A 19,954-nucleotide genomic window follows, 5' to 3' on the forward strand; every position below is an offset into this window, starting at 1 on the left:
ACCAGCAACTAACCGTCAGGTAGTTGATGATCCCTTTAAATAGAATAGTTGGATGTCCAGAACATATGCTTGAGTGTGGAGCTTCAAAATGGCAGCACTTGTGTTAAATTGGTGTTACGTGCTGATTGATGTCACAATCTGCCTACTCTGTATACTCCTCTTGGGCATTCACTGCACATGTTCTAACCCTTATCAATATTGTGTTTGACAGAACTCACACCAGAAGCGTCACTGAAAATGCCATTTTGGAAACAAAATGCAACTCCTAACAGCAAGGAAATAAGCACTACTGATCCCAATTTTACAGCCACAGAGTTTACAGTAATTCAGAATAGATTTCAGTACACAGAATAAACAAAAGCAGATTTTACGGCAATAAAATAGTATACAGTTATAGGCTGTATGATATACAAAATATACACCAATAACACAAATTATATAGATCTGCAGTAAGAATGTTAAAACTGCACACTTTTGGTATATTTACAGTACATAATCTGGTGTCATGGATGTCATTATAATGTAAATGCAGCCTGAATCCACATTCAGGACTCAACCTGGCATTGGAGTGAAACAGAGAGGGACCCAACAGGAGGGACTCTCACTCCATCTTACTTTGGAATTAGGTTTTAACATCTGTTTTACACTAATGTTGCAAAGGTGAAACCACTTTGCACTGATGCTAAATTTGCAGTGTAAATGCAACCTGGCCTGACCAAAGTGCATATTGCCGATAATATGCAAACAGAATTGTGATATTTTGACATCTTGAATAGTAAACAAAATGTTCAGTACCCTCGGCAGTACTGCAGTTAGGAAGTAGGTCACGGTTCCGAGAAACTGATACTGCCTACAAGTTCCGCCACGTAACCTCTTGGCTTGCAAATTACGAAAGATTTTACTGATTATGTCTGAATAAAACTACTTTAGTCGATAACTGCTTTTTCTCGTCAGTTAATGGAATATTTTTCACAATATCTACCAATTTTGGAAAGATTATCATTCCTTTGATTAAGATACAAAGTGATCAACGTTCAGTGAAAATACTTCGACTTTATAAATGACGTAGAATTTAAACGATACAGAAGGTAAGCTTTATTGTGTATTCATAAATAGTGTGCGTGTATATGTCCAGCACATGTGATGATAAAAAAGCTACTTAAATCATTTTAAAGAACCCTTTTATATTGTGCAGTATAATGGCAGAAAAAATATTGTATGCCTTTTGTGAAAACACGATTTTCAGATATTTCTGGAGTTATAACTGATGCAGGTAAACAATTTCAAAGTACAGTGTGAGATTATTGCAGCATTCAACTATTTTAAACATGTAATGTTTTAAGACATGAATAGGAGACAGCTAGAAAAGTCCATAACATAAGGCTTAACCCCTTTAAGGATTTTTAATTTAGGGCAAAAATGCAACCTATATATTAAAATTAGCTTGATTTTAAATTTATAAGTATATCAAAATGTCATGATGAAATCATACAATTCTTATAATGAAAACCAGTTATATATGTAAGATCTTCTGAAAACCTCTAGAAAAGATTGATTTTAGCATTTTGCTTAATAAAAAAGGCAAGATTTTGTCTAAGGGATGACCACACTTCACACTTTATTAAATGTTTTATTTTTTTATCAGAATATTTCTTAAATAGTGAGAGGTTGGGAAATGTTGGTGTCTAAAGGGTCCTGGGTGTCCTTGTTCATGAGTCACCAAAAGCGAGCGTGCAAGTGCAACAAGCAATTAGAAAGGCAAATGATATGTTGGCCTTTATTGCAAGGGGATTTGAGTACAAGAGTAAAGATGTCTTGCTGCAGTTACATAGCCTTGGTGAGACGTCACCTGGTGTATTGTGCACAGTTTTGGTCTCCTTATCTAAGGAAGGGCATACTTGCCATAGAGGGAGTGCAATGGAGGTTCACCAGGTTAATCCCTGGGATGGCGGGATTGTCGTATGAGGAGAGATTGAGGAGACTCAGTCTGTATTTCCTAAAATTTCAAAGAGTGAGGGGCGACCTAGTTGAAACTTACAAAGTTCTTACAGGGTGTGACAGGGTGGATGTAGATGTTTCCCCTGGCTGGTGAGCCTAAAACCAGGGGACACCATCTCAGGATAAGGGGTAGGCCATTTAAGACTGAGATGATGAGGAATTTTACTCAGAGGGTGGTGAATCGTTGGAATTTTCTACCCCAAAGGGCTGTGGAAGCTCAATCATTGAGCATGTTCAAGACAGAACTCAATAGATTCCTAGAGACTAATGACATCAAGGGATATGGCGATAGTACGGGAAAGTGGCATTGAGGCAGATGATCAGCCATGATCTAATTGTATAGCGGAGCAGGCTCAATGGGCCAAATGGCCTACTCCTGCTCTTATGTTCCTATCTTATAACATATCTCGGAGAGCGTTTCACCGACCATCTGAGTTATTTTGGTTTGTTCTAGCTTTATTACACTGACATCCTAAAATTTCAGATCACCATTTATGAAGCATTTTGACTAGAGTTCAAGAATAATACTGCATAATTTTATCAGTTAAGATAATACGATGAAAATTCGGGTTATATATGAAGGATCCCTTTTTTCAAAGGAGGATGAGATTTTATCAGATAGGCCAGTTAAATGGACAATGCTGTAAGGTGACATATAAATACAATAAATTGGAAAGGAAATATAACAGCACACACCAATACATTTTGTTCAAAACACAAGTGTAGTTTCAAGTAGCCTTTTCTTGGAGTGTTTAGTCTGAAATAAAGGGCCGAAATGGATTTTCAAACAGCAACAGACAGCACGGCTTTAATATTGTGCACCCTCACACCACAGGCATGTTATGTTGATTGCCACCTGCAAGAAATGTCTTACTAATGTATAGCCAATATGAATATGAGAACAAAAGAAATGACAATCACTGAATACTAATTTTATTTACTCCTGAGCACACTGATGACAAAAGGTATATCACTTCCTATGGTAATTAGTGTGACACCATTTGGAATTCAAGTTGTTATGGTATAACTCCAGTCTAGCATGAAGCCAATTTTATAAAGTGCCAAGTTAGTCTTAAGAATTCCTTGGAACTGGATGTGTGTTCCTTTTTAATGTTAGAAGCAAGTTAAATTTTGCCACTTGCTCTCTCAAAACATAAAAAATGAACCGTCCAGTGTTGGTTAGGTAAAAGGCTTCATGTAGATCGTTGTAATTGACAATATAATTTGGCCTTCTGGCTCTGCATCTCTCTATCTAGATCCCAGTATCTGTAACAGAGTTTATTGGCCTTGAAATTTTATTCAAGTTGTCCCAATTTCTTAGTGTAACTTTGGTGGGAGATTAGCTGAGGCCTTGGAGAATCAGCAGAAATGGCCCTTTCAATTGCTGACACCATATTTCCAGTGGTTCCATTGATGTTGTGCCGAAGTCACAGAGATCCCCTGTGTGGTATTTAATTGCAGCTAGTTCCTGGTGATGAGTTACATTGTTTGACTGCTACTTCTTAAGCCTGACTTTTAATGTTCTTATGTAAAATCCTGTACTGAACTTGGAATACTCAGACAAAATATAATCGGAAATAAAAACAGCAAATGCTGGAAACACTCAACAGGTCTGGCAGCATCTGTGGAGAGAGATTTAAATTCAAAAATTAAACTAATTTCAATTTGTAGGTTACATTTTTGCCTCCAATTAAATAATCCTTTCCAGCATCCACAGTATTGTGATTTTATTAAAATATAATCTGACTCGGTACTGATTAGTGTCAACAGTTTGAAGAGATTTACCAAATTTGTCTAAACCTATTTGTAAATATACATGAGCCATATTTCTTTATGCATAAATAGGTGCTGACTGACTATATGGTCACTTATTGATACCATCCTGTGAAACTGCAAAGCAGAAAAGAATCCATGTTAGAAGTAGAAAGGAAGAATTACGGCAGGACTTTCCGTAGCTGCTCACCCGCCCACCACAATCTTTCGGTCCCGCCGCAAGTCAATGGGCTTCTGGTCGGGGCGACCCTCGCCCGCAGCAGGTCCCACCCGCAAGGGGGCCAGAAAATCCCAGTCTTAGTCTGCAATTTTGTAGCACTTCCACTGCTTCAGAATATCCCAAAGTTGTTCAGAGCCTATGACCTATTTTTGAAGTACAGTCACTGTTCTTTGTGGGCAAACCTGGCAGGGCAATACATACACCGCAAAGTTCCAGATACAGCAAATCAAATAAATGACCGGTTAGTTTTTTTTTGCCGTTAGTTGAGAGATAAACGTTGGTCAGGATTCTAAGAGAAACCTCACTTTAGTAGCATCATGGAATCCGCTTGAAAAGCTGGCCTGGGCTTGGCCTAATTGTCTTGTCCAAATTTCCCAGAAGCTAGCTCTCCCTCAGTAGTGCAGTTAAGTGTTATTTTTTATAATTCATTCGTGGGATGTGGGCATCACTGGCTAGGCTAGCATTTATTGCCCATCCTTAACTGCCCTTGAGAAGGTGGTGGTGAGCTGCCTCTTTGAGCCACTGCAGTCCATGTGGTGTAGGTACACTCACAGTGCTGTTAGAGAGGGAGTTCCAGGATTTTGACCCAGTGACAGTGAAGGAACAGCGATACATTTCCAAATCAGGATGGTGATAGATTAGCCGAGATTATGGACCTGATTTTAATTCTAGAAATGAATGGGTTTTGAGTGAGCTAAGATTTCGCCCAATGTGTTTAACTGCTATCAGGATAAAGTGCATTTTTATTATTAATTAAACTAGATTAATATAGACATTTGTATATCATTTCATTCATTTTCTTGTAATCTTCTCATTGTATCTTGAATGGCAACCAATTTCTGTTATTTAAATCTTAATTAATCTACAAAGCCTTACTAATCCATTGCAGTTCCACATAGAGTCAATAATATTTTAGTTGATAAAGGGAGGAGGAGAAGCAAATAACGTTACTTTTATGAACAATAGGAAGTTTGAGAAAAATATTAACTCTGATCTGCTAGCCTTACAAACTTGTTGAAGTAGATTTTGAACTGGGCCCAATTTTGGCCTCAGACTTGGTGTCGTGAGCACATACCCAGACCAAGGGACCCGAGGATCACTAGGAATTGGTCCTCCCATTTAGGCTGAGCTGCTGGCAACTGTTGCACCTCCAGAGTTAGGTCGCTCCATGAGAAAAGTCAATTCAGGACAACATTCCAGACCAGGCGGTGGCCTTCAGGTACGTTCTGGGAGCTGCTGGTTAAAGCAGGCAACAGGAATGCATGAATGCCAGGACTATTGATTAGGGAGAGCACTCCTGCTTCTTGCCGCTTCACGTAAAGGGTTTCTTTTTACAAACGAATAAACACATCTTACTTCTAGTAAGGTGGCAGAAGGGACCACTGAAGAGATGTGAGCGAGGTAGGCCTGATGCCTGCCCCACTAATCAAGAACAAATTTTACACAGGGATCCTCTAACATGTTTTAGGCCATATTAAAATTTGAGAGCCTAACACCTGTTTTTTGCAATTGCTCTGGATGTCGAAAAGTACGGGCCGAAAGCCTGTGCATCTGTTTGCCCCCATTTTGCATCTGAAAAGCAGGCGCATTGCACATCAATTTTTGCCCTGCTGTCTTTTTACTTGCCACTTTATCAGACACTAGACGGCTGCTGATATAATAGCAAGACAGAATAGGCAAACTATAATATCTCTGCAACTGAAAACCAATGTCAAGACATCATCAGAAAGCTTAACTGCAGTAGGCTCAGAACCATTACTTTTGTTCCAATAATGAACATGTCAGGCCAATAATGAAAATAGAAAGGGGAGACAGAATTAGAGGGCAAACAAGTAAAAAATTGGTAAGAGGAAGGCCACAAATATCTGAGAAGATCATGATGACTGGAAAACAAAAGAAGGAAAAGGCAAAGGCCAGAGAGATATTGCAGCAGAAATGTATTGGAGCAGACAATAAATGGCTTTTATTAAACAGCCATACCAGCTGGCATTTGATCCAAGCCACTTACTAAAGATTACCATTAAATAAGGCAAATAGCAGAAAAAAAATCTACACAGTTTAGAATCAGATCAGTTTTAGATAACAGAAGAGAAAGCTGCTGAATTATGCTGAAGTAATATTCCTCCAAAAAAAAAGACAATGGTTTGACTTTGCTGAATGAAGGAAAGGCAATAAATAACGATGGTTTGTACTCATGCTTTATCTTTGCTTTTAAAAAATAAAGATCTGAGCTTGGCCCATGCTTGTAAGTGGGAGACAAGTTAGATATAATTTCCCTACTGTGGATGCTAGAATTCTGAAGTAAAAACAGAAAGCGCTGGGAATACTCAGCAGGTCTGGCAGCATCTGTGGATCATTTATGTCATTTAATGCTGGATCTGAGAATATGCTACAATATTTGATTTCGACATTATTGTCTGTGAGTTCATTGAGTCGCACCTCAGAATAAATCCAGAAAAAACCAATTCCGGCCAATTACTGCCTCATCATTCTACTTTCAATCATCAGTAAAGTGATGGCAGGTGTCATCGACAGTGTAACCAAGTGGCACTGACTCAGCAATAACCTGCTCACTGATGTTCAGTTTGTGTTCTGTAAGGGTCACTCAGTCTAGACCTCATTATGGCCTTTGTCTAAACGTGGACAAAAGAGCTGAATTCCAGAGGTGAAGTGAGACTGACTGCCCTTGACTTTGAAACAGCATTTGACTGAGTATGGCATCAAGGAGGCCTAGCAAAATTGAAGTTAATGGGAATCAGTGTTAAAACTCTCCATTGGTTGGAGTCATACCTAGCATAAAAGAAGATGATTATGATTATTGGAAGCCAATCATCTCAGCCTAGGATCTCACTGCAGGAGTTCTTATGAGTAGCGTCCTAGACCCAACAATCTTTAACTCCTCCATCATAAGGTCAGAGTGGGCATGTTCGCCGATGATTGCACAGTGCTCAGTATCATTCTGTACTATTCGCAACTCCACAGATACTGAAGCAGTCTGTGCCGCATGCAGCAAGAGCTGGACAACATTCAGGCGTGGGAGCTAATAAGTGGCAAGTAACATTCACACCACACAAGTATCAGGCGATAACCATCTCCGACAAGTGAGAATCTAACATGCCCTCTTGATGTTTGATGGCATTACCTTGCTGAAACCTTACCATGGGGGTTTATGAGTGACCAGAAACTGAACAGAACTAACCATATAAATACTGTGGCTACAAGAGCAGATCAAAGGCTAGAAATTCTGCGGTGAGTAACTTGTCTTCTGACTCCCCAAAGCCTGTCCACCATCTACAAGGCACAAGTCAGGGGTGTGATGGAATACTTTCTTGATGAGTGTAACTCCAACAACACTCAAGAGGCTGGACACCATCCAGGAGAAAGCATCCCGCTTCATTAGTACCCGTCCACCACCTTAAACTTTCACTCCCTCCACCACCAATGCTCAGATGCAGCAATCTGTACCATCCATAAAATGCACTGCAGCAACTCCCCGAGGCTCCTTCAAAGGCACCTGCCACACTCGCAACCTCTACTACCTAGCAGGACAAGAGCAGCAGATGCATGGGAACGCCTCATCTGCAAGTTCCCTTTCAAAGTCACACACCATCATGAGTTATATTGCCATTCCTCCTGTCACTGGGTCAAAATCCTGGAACTCCCTCACTAACTGCACTGTGGGCGAACCTACAGGAGAATGATTTCACAACGTACAGCAGTCTCTCAGCTGTGCTAATTATGCTTCATACTTTTTGTGTACAATGTGCCCAAGTAAATGCACAATCTACAGGAAACTACTTTTCAGTCAGGCCTCAGAACACTGCTTAATTATTTTTAAATCTTAAAGTGAAGCACACAGCAATGCAGGTTATTCTCAGTTCATCAGAGGAGTCAAAATGTAGGATTGATGCACTAGGTATTGTATACACTGCAGGCATAGTAGTTACATAAAGCATTAACACATAGTTGCTTTGCTTATTTTGAAAAGAACTGTTTCAAAATGTGTAAAAAATGAAAATGCGGGACTAGTCTCATAACAGACTATATTATTAGCATATGATGCAAGTTACCATTGTTAATGATCACATCGGGAGCACCTGATTTGAATTTCCATCGATTTGATAGATCAAATGGGTGTGCCAATAGCAATGATCATGATCTAGATATCTTTACCTCATGAAATTTCATTTTATTTCATGAAAACTTGTTATTTTTACAAAATAATTACAACCTAATCTTTTTTGAAATGTCTAAATGCTTAACCACCGTGTGGTCATGGTAAACATATTATAACCCAAGCATGAAGTGAAATAAATGATGAAGAGCTTGCATTTTATTCCCTCAAGAATATAATGTTTAAATGCGTTTGAAAGATATTTTAAAAAAATATTAACAACTTTAATTTCCATACATGTTTGGTATAGTTTTCTGTTTCAAACATGGAATAAGTAGCATAGGTTGGATGTCTTAATTCATATTGTCATGCTTTATAGTTTTACAGGCTAGATTATACTTCTTAAAATGCTTTAACAAAGCTTTAGCCTTAAACAGGTGCCATGCCCTTCACTATCACTATTACAGTTGTGGAAAAACATTTTCCATTCAGAACAAGCTACTTGTGACCACAAAATATCACAAGTAGGTATCTGCAAACCATAGTCACAAGAGTTTGTAACATTTGCCTCCGATTATACAATTTCATATTATTTATTCAGCATGTAATTGGCAGGCCTATTCTTGGTACCTAGGCTGCCAGTTTAACCCAGTAAATTCTACATTTCTTTATGGCTCATTGTTGCAGAAAGGCTCTTTGCTCTCCACTAATTCCTCGTAACTCCAGCCACTTCCATTTCTCTCTTCAGCACTTGTCTAAAAAATCATTCAGATCATTTAAGGATGACTAGATTTAACAAGGTATTTTAAAATTTGTGGGCACATTTCCTCTTCTTCCTCTTCTTGATCTCCCAGTATTTCTTTGAGTCAGCAAGTGTGCATTCGCAAAACAAGCCTGGTGGTGACTTTCATGCTGATTTTCTTTCCTTTGTGCAGGTGGCACAGTCACGTCGTCCTTCTTTTGTAAGAGAACTGAACTCTTAGTAGGAAACTTTCACTCAGTGTTATTAGAAGTTAGTATTGCGTGGGCACTCAAAGTATAAATGTTATGACACGGGGCAATTCAAATAATGACACACTTCAAACATGTTGTTCTAAGCTCATCTCTCAAAAAAGTTAAATGTCACCCAAGTTGACATTTACAATTAATTTCTATAATTCCACTAACCAGACTGTGTAGATTCTTGCTGATAAGGAAAGCTGAAATTTCAGGTCCCATCAAAGGCAGGAACAGAGGCAAACGAGGCCTAAAAATACCAGTGCCAACCAACATGCTGGTTTCCTGACCCCACTCCTGACCTTGGCCATATTTGCTGAGGTGGATTTGGATCTGGAAAGGTTACCGCCCCTTTGAGGAGCATAGTCAATTAGATTTGTTAAGAGCCTTGATAAGCGCACTGGGATTTTCCAATCGGCCCCCACTTTCCCTAACAGGGTTTAACTGCCTGGAGGTGGGCATCCAGCAATAGGCCTGGTGTCCAGTGCTGCAGGCAGGCCTGGAGGCCCTCCCTGCCTGTCCAGGTGTGGGTACGGCCAAAGGATTGGAGTGGTTGCCTGGCCACTGTTGCTGCTTTTTATTTAAACTTAGTAAAAAAGTTGGTGTGAGGGCACCTCCATGTTGAATCACCCTCTCAGTTACTTACCATCTACTGCAGCTTGCTGCTCCTCTAAAGCTGGAAGGCCTTTGATTGGCCCTACACCTTCAAGACCCAGCCTTCCACCTTTAATTAGACTGGGAACCTGTCTCCATGTCAATTAAAGGGAGGCACTGGTCAAAATCCAACGGAGTGTCTTTCCCCCTGCGGGGCGGGTTCAGGACCTGTAAACCCGCCCTGATGAGAAAATTCATTCCTGATAATTCTAATTGTAATGCAGAATTAGTATCAATCTTAGAAGCAAACTAAGAGAACAATCCACATGAAATCTAATTGTTAATATAAAGGATATAATTGAGTGTCCATAATATTCTCACTAGAATTCATCCTGCATAATTATTCAGCACATATATGCATGAATAGGGTATTTTAGAGTTTTCGTATTGTTAGTGGAATTGAACCAATATTACTACAAACTACTTGGATCTATTAACTTGAATGTTCATAAACACAAGTTATTATTGTATTTTCATTATTCGTCATCTGTACAGCGATATTTAAAACTCACCCAGCTGTCAAATGGTACTAGGGCTGGAATGCATCATTGTTGACTCGATCCAATTCTAGTGAGTGTCAAATAAAAGACAGTATTCTTAAGAAGCAAAAATGAACAGTGTAGGGATCTACAATCAGACAGGCAGTAGTATTTTGATTAAGTACAGTGGTGTAAGAAAAATTCAAAAAAAATTGCTAAGGAAATCTCCATCAAGTTACACCGATATCAGTTGATTTTTGGGCCATCCGACAGCCACATTTTTGGGTGTGAATCTACATCTGTGCATTATTTAGGAAGTCTAAAAAACTTACATAAGCTGGTCTTCTTCATGGGGCGTAGTTTCGGTAGCTAGGTTGTAATTTGCTGGGCCCTCCCGCCGGTGGGATTTTCCAGTCCTGCCAAAGTCAAGGGACCTTTGAATGGCTCGCTCCGTTTTACTGCCCTGCCAAACACTGGGATGTGGCCGTAAAATTCCGCCCTTTGGTATTACTGGTGCTGTTTTGGTATCAAGATGGCCTCCATGCAGCCGTGCACACTTCAGGCACAGTGCATACCAGATGCCATTTTGGTAAGGGCGTTAGTGCAGGCATTAGAAGTGTGCGCACCAAGCATACGGAATAGGCAGATTCTGATGCCAGCCAGCGTGTAATGCTGATTTAATGCCAGTGATGCTATTTTCAAACTCGCCACTCCAGCTACTGCCCTTTCTTAACTATGCACAGCTGGACACTCGTTCAGCAGCAGGAAGGAACCCCTGCCAGTGCTATTTAAAAGGATCATCAACTGCTTTCAGGTTAGCTGCGGATTGATTTCTACTGGTTCTGTCCGAGTGTGTGGAAATGCTCCGAGTTTTCTATTGCTGTTTAAAGGTGACAGGGTCAACATGTGATGTGGTGATGTGGAGAAGACCTTAATTCTGGCTTCAAAGGTTCTGGTCAGACAATTTGCTCACAGACCACCTTGGCCCACAGTATGGGAGGGAGGTTGAGCAGAGGCAGCACAGAAAAGAATAAGTTGCTCGCAGTGGGAGGAGGAGGGGCAGGGGGCTGCAGGAAGAAGGGTTGTCAGCTTGAGGCCTTCTCCACATGATTTCCAGGAGTATTTCTCTTACCTCAACCTAAGCCAGGGACATGTGCATTGTCTCTGTGTAATGAAAGAGGTGCTCATGGATATCTGCCATTCAAAGAACAAAGAACAAAGGAAAGTACAGCACAAGTACAGGCCCTTCGGCCCTCCAAGCCTGCGCCAATCATATTGCCTGTCAAACTAAAACATTTTGCACTTCCAGGGTCCGTATCCCTCTATTCCCATCCTATTCATGTATTTGTCAAGCTGCCTCATAAACACCACTATCGTACCTGATTCCACCACCTCCTCTGGCAGCAAATTCCAGATACTCATTACCCTCTGCGTAAAAAACTTGCCCCGCACATCTCTTCTAAAGTTTTCTCCTCTCACCTTAAATCTATGTCCCCTAGTAATTGACTCTTCCACCCTGGGAAAAAGCTTCTGACTATCTACTCTGTCCATGCCACTCATAATTTTGTCAACTTCTATCAAGTCGCCCCTCAATCTCCGTCGCTCTAGTTAGAACAATCCGAGTTTCTCCAACTTCTCCTCATAGCTAATAACCTCCAGACCAGGCAGCATCCTGGTAAACCTCCTCTGCACCCTCTCCAATGCCTCCACATCCTTCTGGTAATGTGGCGATCAGAATTGCACGCAATATTCCAAGTGTGGCCTAACCAAGGTTCTATACAGCTGCAGCATGACTTCCCAGCTTTTATACTCAATACCCCTGCCGATGAAGGCAAGCATGCCATATGCCTTCCTGACTACCTTATTCACCTGTGTTGCCACTTTCAGTGACCTGTGGACCTGTACACCCAGATCCCTCTGCCCGTCGATGCACTTAAGGGTTCTGCCATTTACTGTATAATTCCTACCTGTATTAGACCTTCCAAAATGCATTACTTCGCATTTGTTCGGATTAAACTCCATCTGCCATTTCTCCGCCCAAGTCTCCAACCGATCTATATCCCATTGTATCCTTTGACAGTCCTCTTCACTATCTGCAACTCCTCTAACCTTAGTGTCGTTTGCAAACTTACTAATTAGCCCAGTTACATTTTCCTCCAAATCATTTACGTATACTACAAACAGCAAAGGTCCTAGCACTGATCCCTGCGGAACACCACTAGTCACAGCTCTCCATTCAGAAAAGCACTCTTCCACTGCTACCCTCTGTCTTCTATGACCAAGCCAATTCTATAACCATCTTGCCAGCTCACCTCTGATCCCATGTGACTTTACCTTCTGTACTAGTCTGCCATGAGGGACCTTGTCAAAGGCCTTACTGAAATCCATGTGGATAACATCCACTGCCCTTCCATCGTCAATCATCTTTGTCAATTCCTCGAAAAACTCGATCAAGTTAGTGAGACACAACCTCCCCTTCACAAAACCATTCCTTGCAGGCAGACTGCAGCCTTCAGAGCAGGGCAACTATGGCATTGCCAGATGTTGTGTAAGTGACCAAGCTCTTGAATTCCTTCACAATTAGGCTGCTTCCATGCTGGAGCAGTCATCATCTCAGCACTGCTGTATAAATGCTCTTGATGCTAGGAGAAGGGAAAACATTGTCTTCTCTCTGACCAGTGAGAAGCAGCGGATGACTGCAGGCCTAGAGAACACAGTTTGAAAAAAATAAAGGTCTCCTTTTTAAGACAAAGATGGGGAGAATTTTTATTCTCTCAGAAGGTTCTTAGTCAGTGGCTTTCTCTTCCTCAGAAAACAGTGGAGACTGGGCCATTGATTTTATTCAAGGCTGAATTGGATAGATTTTTCATAAACAAGGAGGTCAAGGGTTATGGGAGGGCAGTCAGGAAAGCGGAGTAGAGACCACAATGAGATCAGTCATGATATTATCAAATGGCAGAGCAACTCACAGAGCTGAAAGGCCTCCTCCTGCTTCTAAGTCCTATGATCCAATGTTCCTAGGTGCCTTTGCCAAAATAGAGGGCTTTCTCAAGGTGGGGGGTGCCACTGACTGCACATACATGGATTTGAAGATGCTGCATCTCAATTCAGATCAACCTCAAAGTGTCCCACTCCCTACGTGCAGTTGGTGTGCGACTATCCTGAGCACGTCATGTAGGTGATGTGGTTACCTGGCCAACACTCATAGGCCAGGATTTTCCAGTTGTTGGGCGGGCTTGAGGGAGGGTAGGCGGGTGGGGGTGGTTGTGGAGCTGACCGCCGCCTGCGATCTGCTCCGCACCGCGATCCATGCAGGGTAGGCCAATTAAGGCCCACCCTGCGTGGATCGCAGTCATGGAGCTGCCTCAGGGAGATTGAAGCGCTTTTTGAAAAAATTATTAAATACAATAAAAATTCAATGGAACATGTCTCCTCATGTGACTGTGTCACATGAGATGGGATATGTTTTTAATTTCAAAGGTAAGTTTTTATTTCATTCGTAATAGCTTTAGGAAACCTCACCCCGCTTGTGGATGAGGTTTCCTAAAAAACGTAAAGGCTGCTTGGCCTTTTCGCCTGCCCGCCAACCGTAAGGCTGGATGGGCAGCGTCAAATTCAGGTTAATTAGGTCCTTAATGGCCTTTATAGGCCTTTCAATTATAGGCGGGCGTGCAGCCAACTCTGGCGCGCGCCCGCTGAATGAAACATCGTTTAGGTTTGCGATGACGTCGGGATGCACGCCCGATGTCATCGCGTGTCGTGTCTGGCGCGCGCCTGCATGCCGAATGTAAAATTCTGCCCATGATGTCTTTATTCTGTGCCAGTCTGCTGTTCCCTTGGCATTTGAAACTGCACAGCAAACCAGAAGGTGGCTGCTGGCTAACAAGAGCCATCTGCTGACCACATGGCTCATGGCTCCAGTGCACAGCCCTAACTACAGATGAGCAGCATCATATAATGAGAGCCATTCTGCCACACAAGTTATTATTGAACTGACCTTTCCGGTTCTCAAGCAATGTTTCCGCTGCTTGGACCACTCTGGAGGAGCCTTGCTGTACTCGCTGGAACATGATCATTGTGATCTGCTGAGGCATAACCTCATAATCATGAGGACACAACCCTTGCCACCAAGGATATGGCAAGCAACTGGGGAGGAGAAGAGGAAGATGAGGAGGAGAAGAAAGAAGAAGAGAAGGAGAAAGAAGTAGAGGAAAAGGAATGGAGGTAGCTGGAGGAAGGGAGAAGGCAAATGACATAACCCCTTTCTGGACGGGCTGTCTGTGATCGCCTCATCCCGATATGGTACCACTGGACACAACCACAAATCTCCATTCTACAACAACGACACACCCCACCTTCCCTCTGTCACTGACCATCACAGTGTCTTCTGGGCCACAATGCTAAAATAAAGGTCACCACAAAACAGCCATTCCAAACCAAATTAATCAGGCAAACCATCTAATATCCCAGAGAAAAGTCAACCAATCAACATTGTGTAATTCCTTAGTGCCTGTCTTACAGGTGCTGTGCTGGCCTATGGCTCCTCTGTAATGTTACCCCAGTGACCTGAGCATGGCTGGTGGAGGCTGTTGACTTTCAGCTGGTGAGGCTGCAGATGCCCTTGCAGGATGTTCCATTGAGCACTGGTATCCAAAGCCCTGATGGTAGCAGTCTGAGTCTGCATGGCAGCAAATTGACCTTGCTTGACAACAAGTTGAGATTGTGTGACCTCATGTTGACCTCCTGCTCCAGTATTTAGTTGTTGGGTGGCTTCTGTTTGTGCTGCGATGGAGACATCAGCCTTGATTTTCATGGAGTCGGGGAGACTCGGCGAAAGTGTGAAAATGGCCACCAAGATCTGATTCCGGGATTCTCAGCTCCATTCCCAGGGTTTCCTATTTTCATCAGTGCCATTTAAAGGGTATGAGCCCATACCCTGCACTCCCAACCTGGCCAGATCCATTGTGGAGATAGCATATCCGCGTCCTCTGTAATTTTCATGGAATCGAGCCAACTTTTCAAAGATTTGTAGTTCACAGCGCCTCAAAGGTGTCATGTGCCATTATCTGGATAAAGGAATCTTTTGAAAGTTAAGTTCAAAAGATCTTACCCATGCCCTTCATGGTAAGCTATGTCACCCACCTACCCTCCATGGCCCTCATAACCTCTGTGCCAAGCTATGCCCTTCCATCCACACCAAATGGCCCCTCGTTCCTTCCAGGCCAGGCGATGGCACTTCCATGCCCATTCATCCACTATATGCTCTGTATAGAATGAATGTATTCTATAGTGACAATAGGATGTGTTAAAAAAAAGCTTTAAAAAAAGTCATTCATTCATAAAAATTGCTTTTGCTACAGCCTTATAGAAGCATCAATCATCCAGATCCTCTAAATTATCAATAGCAAAAACTGGAAGCAATTGAAACCTCTTTATATTATATAAAACAAAACATTGTGAAATCGACCAGGGAGCCAGAGCTGTCAATCAAGCAATGTTTTCCCTGGGGCGCAACTGTTTCAGCACACTAATGGATGTCTGGGCTCTCAGCCAAGCCTCGTTATGCATCTTCTGCTGAGAGCCCAAACATCCTTTAGAGTGCTGAAACACTCCTGTTAGCACCCGCCCCCTGGAATGAAAATCCTGTCTTTCCACTGAGGCAGGTACTCTGAGCTGGAAAATTCCCCGACTCCTGCTACCCACCCCAAAAATGAAAATACAGCCTATTGGTCATCAGACACTGTGTGATGGTTCCAAATGTTCCATGGAATTGGCTATCACATCCATACTGGGAAGGATGGTCTCCATAGTCTGCATAAAACCCTGTGCCAAGTTGGTTTCAAATTCCTCCATGCTTCTTGGCAACAAGAGCAGGCTTTCTGGAAGGCCCTATAATGCACCAAGCATTTTATTATGCATTGCCCCCATCAGCCTTTTTCTGGATGATACTCCATCAAAGTGTTCATCTGAGTCCTCAGCAGCAGAACTCTTGTGTAACCTCGCCCTCTGGGGAATTGCATGGCACCTGCACAACCCTATCCCTCTAGCCTTGCTGGAAGTCACTTATGCCCATGTTCCAAGTGGTGGATAAAATAGCTTCTGCTCTCAAGCCTTTATATACCAAGGGTGACATCAGAAGTCACATCCCTATGGCAAGCCACATTGCACAAAGGCACTTCCCCAAACATCTCCCTTTCATAAAAAGAAAAAAAACACTTCCATTTGCAGTTGCAAGTCAAGCGGATGATCTACAATGAAAATCATCACACCTGTACAGAAAACCAGTAATTCTAATCTGACCTACTTGCATCTGTCCCTATGCATGCATTGCATAGATAGAGCAGAATTTAGCCCTTGGCTGGCGGGCCCCACCAGCTTGGCGGCGGGCAGGCAGCCGAACCCCGCCGCTGAAACGGGGCCCGCCGCCATTTTGAGTGGGGGGGCCAATGAAGGCCTGCCCAGCGGCCTGCCTGATGGGAAGCACTATGTGCTTCCTGTGCGGAGGGTGGAGGGAATCCCCATCTGTCAAAGTGCGCTCTGCTCCCTGAGGTAAAGTCCTGTCTCAGGGAGATTCGTGAGAGGTAAGTAAACTCTAAAAATAGATAAATATTAAAATTATTAACACGCCCCCCTCATGTGACAATGTCACACGAGATGGGACATGTTAATAATAAACTCATAAAATTTATTAAATTTTAAAAAAACGGACATGAAACTTCATCCCGCCAGTGGATAAAGTTTCATTAATAATCTGCAGCCCACTGGGGCTCCCGCTGGGGCTCCTGGCCTGCCCGCCAGCCTTAAGGTTGGCCGGGCAGGGTGTTTAATAAGGTTAATTAGCCTGTCAATGGCCTCAATTGGCCATGGACGGGTTGGCGGGCGGACAGCTGATTTTGCTGTCTGCCCGCCTTCGTGAATATTTAAAGGGACTGGGATGACGTCGGGGATTCCTCCCGACGTCATCCCGCATCATTTTCCCCTCGGCGAGCGGGCCCCACCCCCAAATCGCCGAGGGGAAAATCCTGGCCATAATCTTTAAAGCATTCAGTTCTTCCAACGGTACACATGTGAATTGTTCTTGGCTGCTCGTCTGGTGTCTGTTCGCTCCTGGGGTGATGTTGCCTCTCCTGGGAATTTCACCCCTGCGGCGAGTGTTGCTGCTTTGGTAATTGCTGCTGCTGATCCATTTCCTTTGTTGGGGGATGGCATACCTCTGGGACTGATGGTTGTTCAGTTCCTTGTGCGGTTGGTGAACTCACATCTTCCTCATCAGCTGTCTGTGAAGGAGCAGCTTCTCCAGTTGTATGTATATGTCTGCGGTTACAACCATATATCTGGTCATTCATTTTCATCATGTGTGATTGAGGTGACAGCTTCTCTACACAGGTTCCACGTTGCCAAGTGGGCTGACTTTTGTTGAGAGTGTTGAATGTCTGCCCTCTCACTGGCTCTCCAATTCTCAGCTCTGGCAATGATCTGGCAGCATTATCAAAGGGAAATTTAGCTTTCTGTCATTTCACTTTGATTTTGTCACTCACGCCTGTTACTACTTCCGGCTTCAGTAGTGTTTTAGCTATCGGTAGAATAGTTTGGGATAGTTTGTTATTTACAAAGCATCTGAATTCTTCACTCGTGAAGTGAGGGCCATTGTCGCTCATCACAAGGTCAGGAATGCCATGATGACTGAAGTGTGCTTTCAGGCATTCTAGGATCTCACTGTTGGCCGATGACGTCAGCTTTTCGAACTTCCAATAGTCTAAATAGCAGTCGACGGTGACGAGATAGCCAGTTCCAAAGAGAGTGAAAAGGTTTGTTCCAGCCTTCATCCATGGTCTTTGTCTGGGATGTCATGAGTCATGAGAGGCTCTTTAGCTTGCTTAGCCTGATGTTCATTACAAGCACTGCACTGTATATCATGCAAGCTTATGAATGGGCCTGAGACTGTCACTTTTGGCCCTAAAAAGTGCTCAGTCTACCTCAGATTACCCTGGAAGGACAAGATATCTAGAAAAATTTGACCAATTGGTGAAGCTAGCTGTTTCACACTGCTACTATGCGGTAGTAATGTGGGTGGCATTTACCACTAACAGCATGCTGCTGTCAAGCCAAAAAGATGTTCTGCCTATCACACAAATGTGTAATGTGGTGTATGAATTTCAGTGCCAGTGTGATGCTAGGTATGTAGGCCATACGTCCCAAAGACTGGCAGGTTGTATCAAACAGCATGCCCCAGCCGCTGTTCGCAATAGGCAAGGTACAGATTGTACCCAACCAAAATTCAAAACACAGTGTCCAACAATAGATGTGATTCCGAGATTGGACAACATTTGCTGCATAATTCTCAATGTGCTAAGAATTACGCTGACAACCAATTTAAGATTCAGTTGGGCTCGCAGTGTGGAGCATTTGCACGTACTGGAAGCTATATATACTAATACATAGGGCCCTGTCCTTCGCAAACAGGATGAACATATACATACATTGCGCCTGTTTTAGCTAAACAAAATAAGTGACAGCCATTCGCTAACTCACTCCTCAGAGCAATGCCTTGTCCAATCAGGGTCAAGTTGCATGGTTTAAATTTCAAACAATACTTGGCAGTTAACTGTCAGTCACCATCAGTGGTGCATTCTTCATGGCAGCGCCACTTGCCAACCAATCAGCACTCTCTTCGCATACAGTATAAATTGTTGTCTTTCCCTTATATTGGTATTCTTGCGAAGTGATGAGTGCAAGACAAAAAGCTTAAACATGTCTCCTTTTGCAGCAATGCTAAAGTTTTAATTATTCTCCCTGTTTCTTACAGCAGTTGGCTCTCTTAACCACTCAATTTCAGCTGCACACTCCTGAAACCATGTTCTAAGTGGTGGTTAAACTGACTTCTGGCCTCAAGCCTTATACAACAAGGATGAAATCAGAGGTCACATGATTGTAGCAAGCCACATTACACAAAGGCACTTCTCCAAATATCCCATGTCTCACCACCTACAGATGCTGCCTCAATACTGCACTGTATGTGCAATGCCAATACCTGAGCTGCGGGTTACAAGTGCCAGATCGAGTGATAGTATTTCACCATCTCATCAGTCTCCTAATTCTCTTGGTTTCAGGTGAAGTGGGATGTTAGCAGGTGGACAAGGTTGGAATGTATTGCCATCTTCTATGGTTTCAGCTCTGCCACTGGCCACAGCTTCAGTTGTGGCTGCTCAGATGGTGACCAGCACTGTCGCTCCATGGGGATGAGTACATGCAGCCATGTCTGCGCCCTGCCAGTCAGGTGCTGCTGTTCTTTGGTTATGCACCTCCTTGTCCCTCGAGAGAGGGAAGTATGTCAGTGAATATGGTGCAATGTGCTTGGGTGATATGCCTGTCGTAGTTGAATAGCTGGCAGTACAAGCTGAGAGGTGTGGGTGTGAGACTTGCAGTGGTGCTAAGTGTGTGAGGGTGAGGTGAAACTATGAATGTAGGCATGTGTTGTCCTTGATAGAGATTGTTGGTAGGTGAGCAAAGGGTGGGTGGTGACTGGAGCTGTGTGTGAGATCACTGGTTCATTTGTGAATATATGGTATGTCAAAATGCCTTCACTGACCTTGACCATTTGCATGAGGTCATGAAACTTGTTCCTGCATTGTATCTAGGTCCTTGGGGCTGGACTTCATGCATTGACAGCAATGGCTGGCTGATCCCACTGTCTTCTTGGTGTTTGTCTGGAGTGCTTCC

The 19,954-nt window shown here is 42.9% G+C and overlaps 1 protein-coding gene across 1 annotated transcript in view; it reads left to right on the forward strand.

Annotated features, from left to right (window-relative positions):
• Positions 1–855: 855 nt before the first annotated feature.
• Positions 856–19,954, forward strand: part of zap70 (zeta chain of T cell receptor associated protein kinase 70) — a 109,542-nt gene continuing 90,443 nt past the window's right edge. The window contains exon 1 of the mRNA XM_078555846.1: positions 856–1,088. The gene's annotated coding sequence lies outside the window, so the exon portion shown is untranslated. The remainder of the gene's footprint in view (positions 1,089–19,954) is intronic.

The sequence above is a fragment of the Cetorhinus maximus genome, chromosome 13 (genome assembly GCF_964194155.1).
Source record: "Cetorhinus maximus chromosome 13, sCetMax3.hap1.1, whole genome shotgun sequence".
In the NCBI taxonomy this organism is placed as follows: Eukaryota; Metazoa; Chordata; class Chondrichthyes; order Lamniformes; family Cetorhinidae; genus Cetorhinus; species Cetorhinus maximus.